Source organism: Eleginops maclovinus, chromosome 4 (genome assembly GCF_036324505.1).
Source record: "Eleginops maclovinus isolate JMC-PN-2008 ecotype Puerto Natales chromosome 4, JC_Emac_rtc_rv5, whole genome shotgun sequence".
Lineage (NCBI taxonomy): Eukaryota > Metazoa > Chordata > Actinopteri > Perciformes > Eleginopidae > Eleginops > Eleginops maclovinus.
The window spans coordinates 15,723,683-15,729,742 of record NC_086352.1 but is presented as its reverse complement, the minus strand read 5'-3'; the positions used below and the strand labels follow the sequence as shown (position 1 = coordinate 15,729,742).

Here is a 6,060-nt window from a genome sequence, read left to right as displayed (position 1 = left end):
TTAATTGGGCTCTGCTGCACATTTTTCTCTTTTATTGAGGCTGTCCACTTGAGAATTTACAAGTGCACGAGATGGTACTATATTTAATATTCTTTTGATGAAACAATTATAGGAAACAATGCGATAAAACATGTTAATGTGACAGAGAAGAGGGCTTTTGAAACTTTACAGCATGAGTGGTCAAACAAAAACACTTGAGATTATATGTTATTGAACTAAACAGAATGAAAAATCCTTTCCCTTTAACTACAGACACTGGGATGATAAACGACATTTGAAATCTTCATCACATTTATTTCTAACATGATGACACACAAACTGCCTGAATCTCTTAAAGTGCAATACATGTCCTCTCTCGCAGTATCTTCTATACTTTCTGTATGTTTTTATCACATATCTCATCTCCTTTGAGATTATATAATGTTTGGTATATTTAGAGTACAAACTGAGATAACATGATTTTTTTTTCTGTTTTGTTAGCATTAAAAACATCATAGTCAGGGGATAGATGAAGTCTCAGGACTGTTATAGACTGCTATATCTGTAAAACGGATGATTTACTATTCACTCCTGCACGCAAACATATGTGCTTTCCATTTTTTAGAGAATGGCACTAGGACACTGACTGGACAACTGAAGTTACAACTTCAAGGCAGCAAGAAAACATCCAAAATGAATTTAGTTGTTTCTTACACTTCATCTATTTGTCTGTATATTTATTGTTAATTAAAAAACAAAATGTTTTGCTCATGCTGTAAGTAATTGAATGGGAAAGTTTTATGGTGGTGTCTTTTGGTGTTTACCTTATTATCCTGAAAATGTATGAAATCTTACATTTCTCTTAGATTAAGCTCTTAAAATATGTTTTTTGGTTCACTCTTGAGTCTGAAATCCCCACTCTACTGGCACTTACAGCAAATCCTACAGTTTCATTACTATGTTAATATAAACGTTTATTTATAGAGGACTTTTTCTCATTTATTATTCATAGATTAATCTAGATCACATATCACTAAAACATAGTGTAAATGCTACCAACATACAGTGGGGCAAAAAAGTATTTAGTCAGCCACCAATTGTGCAAGTTCTCCCATTTAAAAAGATGAGAGAGGCCTGTAATTTTTATCATAGGTAAAACCTCAACTATGAGAGACAGAATGAGAAAAAAAAAATCCAGGAAATCACATTGTAGGATTTTTAATGAATTAATTGGTAAATTCCTCGGTAAAATAAGTATTTGGTCACCTACAAACAAGCAAGATTTCTGGCTCTCACAGACCTGTAACTTCTTCTTTAAGAGGCTCCTCTGTCCTCCACTCGTTACCTGTATTAATGGCACCTTTTTGAACTCGTTATCAGTATAAAAGACACCTGTCCACAACCTCAAACAGTCACTCCAAACTCCACTATGGCCAAGACCTAAAGTGCTGTGGGACAGGGGAGTCAGCAGACATTGTGTGAGCTGCACCAGGCGTGGGCCACTAGAATGGCAGGCAATAGGTAAGCAGCTTGGTGAGTATGAAGGAAACTACTGTAGGGTGTGTTTTAAAACTTTATGAGAAAATCGTAAGACCATAATGAGGCTGCTTATTTCTGCTAAATTTTGGGGCATCTCATAGAAATTTTCACCCCGTTGGGGTAAAAAGGATAATGACTGTTTGAACAAAAATCTCCTAGAAGCACACGGTCGGGCGACCTTGTGGAATGACCATGAACAAGCTGGAACAAATAATAGCTTGCTCCATTAGGTAACACACTGTACGCCAACTTAAATTTTGAGTTCTGACTTTGTCGCTGCTTAATTAAGCCTAATTGGCTCGCCGTCTGACAGTTTTCTTATGAGGGCATTGGAATTACAGTGAGAGATTGGAATATGTAATATTCAGATGAAACAAATAGAACTGCTAATTTTGGTAAGAAACTTTTAAACCTTTGTGGAGGGCAAAAAGAATCATGAGTTTGTATCAAAGAAGAAAACCTTCTTAAGCATGGGGTGAAACACATTTGGCTGTTTTTTTTCTAAAGTGGACCAACGACTGATTCTGTAAAGGAATAATGATCTTCGGCAGTATCTCATATTTGATGTTTTTATCAACTACCCTTCCCATCACATGGGATTATATAATGTTGGGGTATTTTCAGATGATGACCAAACGCAGAAACATGGATTGTTTTTCGTTTTGATTAGCATTTAAGTCCTGGAGTGGCTAGCAGTCTCCAGATGTTATAACCATCATGAAAACTTGGAGGGATTTGACTTTCACTCCTGCACGCCAAAACATCACTGCTTTTTTTTAGAGAGGAGGACTGCTGGATGAAGAATTGGCACAAAATACATCCAAAATGTTGTGAAAACATTGTGAAGTACTTAAGAAAACAAGTTTGCTCTGTCATTGCCAAGTAATGGATGTAAAAAGTATTGAGTGACTTTTGGTGTATTGACCATATTATCTTAAATGTTGAAAATTACATTTCTTTAAAAGTCTACAATGTGATTTTTCTGGAGTTGTATTTGTTTCTCAATCCTCGTCTTCATAGTTAGGTATAATATAAACATTTACAGGCTTCTTTCTCATCTTTTTTTGCCCCACTGTATATATAAAAAAAAGGCATGATCAAGCATACCATTTTAAAACACTTGTAACACAAAAGCAATTGCCTTAATGTAAGTAATGCACTAGGGTTTTCTCATTGTGATATCTTTTAGTTACATTTTTAACCTATTCATCTAAAGTTTTTCCTCTTAAACGTTGATAATTGAACCGCATCCTTTGGTTTATGTGTGTAGAAGGAAAGAGGTCAGACTAAAGTACAATATCTATAATTGCAGGAGGGAAATATTAGCTAATTTTCTAGCTTTGTGTTTGTACAGGGGCTCCTTGTGAACATGTAGTTTTCATAACAGTTGGGCCAATAAGCAGTTATTGGCTTCACATGTCTAATTTTTTATGATGATGATGATCATGATGATAGAGATAGATAGATAGTTATTCGTTTTTTAGCACTGTATGGCCTTATAGTATTAGTTCCAGTTGAACAATTGCAGAAAATGAGAGGAGCGAGAGAGAGAGAGAAAGAGAGAAGGGGAATGACATGCATTAAGTCTCGAGGCTGGAAGAGGAACCAGGGATGTTGCGGTTCATGGCTGACGGCGAGGGCAGCCCCTACATGGTGCATATTTCCAATTAAGTTGGGTGTAATTGAATTAACACAAACTGTCTGACACACAGAAAACCTGGGACCAGATTCATTTCCAACATAGGATGATATGGGGGCATGCATGCGACACAACTCCCTTAATATTTAGAAGACAATCAATAAAAACACGACTTTCATTTTGACAAACCTGTATAACCTATGCTCAATGCAAACATGAATTCGTGCCTTATATGTGATGCTCAGTAACACTGATAATTAAGTAAATATTTGAAAGCAGTAATGATAACCTTAATGCATTATATTCATATATAAAGGCATAGATTAAAACATTCAAATCAGCAATCCAACAGCCCCCCTTCCCCCCTCCTCCCTTGTTGCCCTTTCACTAACAAAAACTATTTTCTCAATGAAGATGGCATTTTCTGGCATTATCCTGTGCATCTATCAAGTGTCTCCATCTGTGTTCACCATCCATCTGGGACTAAATGTTCGTGTATGCGGAGGAGGGTGCAATTCCGCTACTGGCCGGAAGGTGGAGGTGTCGCCGCGCCGCTGTCCGGTAAGGAGGTGTTGCTCCAACGGCTCCACTTTGTCCACGGCCGTGACGTATTTCCTGGGGCTTGCACGGACCACTCAGCGGTACACCGGAGGAGTATCATGACTATTTATAACCAACAATTCTCTCTTATCAATTTTCCAGCCGCTTCACATAGCAGTCGTCGGTCCTAACACCGCGAGGAGAGACAGCAACACGCCCAGGTCGAGCAGGATGTAAAAGGGGGTAAGTTAAGCGGATTGTAAGTTGTGCTGGAGCTTGTGATTGTACTTGTTTGGGGCTGCGTGGTCGGTGAGTTTGTCTCCGGTACCACAGGGACCCTGGCACCGGGCAGGACGTGGCGGCATTGGGGTCTTATTGATCCCGGTTGGCTGTCAGTGTTTGTAGGATCGTGAAGGAGGGCTACCAGCTCCGCCGAGGTGACGTCGACTGCGCCTCGTCCGGTTCTCCTGTGGATGTCTGCGAGGAATGTGTGTTTGTGCTCCTCGGTAGGGAGAAGTAAAATGTGAGGTCGGAAATGCTCGTCAGGGGTGGATGAGAGGAAAAGGGGGAGGCACCCCTGTTAGCACCGCGGTGTCAAGTTAATCACAGCGCGGTGCAGTTTCAGACATATTTGTCCAGCGAAGGAGTCATCATCCTCGGATCAGCTCCAGCCGCCGCTTCGGGCTAAATTATGACTACGTGTTGTTGTCACGGATTGATCAACGCGTGAGGTGAGTCAACCGAGGGCAAGCTCACGACTTTACCCCGATCAGCTGATGCATTTAAAGATCTTAACTTTCGTAAACCTTAAAGTGTTATGGCGTTACAGGCCGAAGAAGTTTTCCTCGTTCCTGCAGTTAATCTCTGCTCCACATAACTATGTCCTTTCTTACAAACACAGGACGTGTTGCTGTTTACACGGGCAAACTTTACTCTTAATATCCTACCCTTATATGCATCAGCGAGAATGAAGGCTGCGGCTTTACGACTGAACTTTGACACAAGGAGTAATCAGTGCAGACACAGCTGATGTTGTTGGGTCAGACTTGGTTGGCTTGTTGTTTTCTACATTTTCCAACTTCCTGTGGAAAATGGGCCTGAGCTTTAGCCATTTCACAGAAATAAGTGTGCTTCATGTTGTATACTGAGCTTCTACTGTTGTTTGTGCTTCCACTAAACCCGACACTGTAATTTGTAACTCTCAAGTGAAGCAATACTAAGCTACGGATCATTATGAATAAACACTTAAGCAATGTTGATGACACCCTTGCATGCACTTCCTACAAAGTCAAACAAGGAATCTCAAATACATGATGCACGTTGTTCTGAAGTAAGTGGCTGCTTGCATCTACTCCGTCATACAAGTGTTTAGTAGGGTGTGAAAGTTGAGTGAGCACTGCCTGAATATAAAAGCCTCTTAACTAAATTCATGTACTAGTTGTTATCTCAGGAAAACTGAACTTAGAAATTGAGATTGTGTGAGACTGTCATAGAGAGGATGAATATACCCCAATGTGCATCTTTTTTAAAGCTGAATTTGAGACTTTTGAATAACTCAAAACGTATGAATTGATTACCAAAATGTTGCAATTGATATTTACTAACCAGCTAACTAATCGTCATAAACAGATGCACCAGGGAAAAAAGGAAGAACAGACGAGATATTTTCGATAGTTCGAATGCACTTGTTTAGTCTAGTCAACCATTAACCTCCAATGGTTTTAAAAATAAACATTCCCATTATAAGAAACACTCTTACTCGCAAAGACGATCACACTTTGTGACCAACTTTATGGTGGTCTAGTCAGGTTGGACCATTGTTAGATCAGGTATACATTCATATTAAATACGAAGTTAAATGGTTGAAATCCTACACCATTGAAGAAAGAGGTGAAACCCTCCCATGTTACCAATATCCTGTATTCACTAAGGCAAACAATGTGGCGGAGGAGGTGTTAAATTAAACATGGAGGTGTTTCTGCTTTGTGACATCCTGAAACGAGGCGTTTATACTCATTGTGTCAGGATGAAGATTTATTTGACACTTTAGGAGGTGTACAATTCCACCATTTCCTTTCCTCTTGTTTCCCTTTACTTGAAGCACCTGTAGACTTCTAACAGAGGTCCCAAAGCGCTGTTATTGTAATTGTTTGTATTTAAATTAACAACACATGCAATTTAATTAAAAACCAGTCTCAATGAAGTAACTTAAGCACAAATGCCTGAATATCATTTCCCCAGCTTTTTATTTGTAATTCAGCTTGTAGTAAAATATTTTAAAGAGACTTCTACGAATGAAACACTCTTTTGTGTTTGCCTAAATGCTGTGGTTTTTATAAGATTTTCTTTTTAAGACAATACAT

General features: G+C 39.0%; 1 protein-coding gene across 2 annotated transcripts in view; it reads left to right on the top strand.

The window, feature by feature from the left end:
• Window positions 1-3,770: 3,770 nt before the first annotated feature.
• The window catches only part of furina (furin (paired basic amino acid cleaving enzyme) a), a 75,458-nt gene continuing 73,168 nt past the window's right edge, over window positions 3,771-6,060 (top strand). The window contains exon 1 of one of the 2 annotated variants that reach the window (XM_063881491.1): window positions 3,771-3,940. The gene's annotated coding sequence lies outside the window, so the exon portion shown is untranslated. Of the gene's footprint in view, window positions 3,941-3,991; window positions 4,429-6,060 lie in introns of those variants that run through there. The other variant, XM_063881493.1, reaches the window with a different exon arrangement.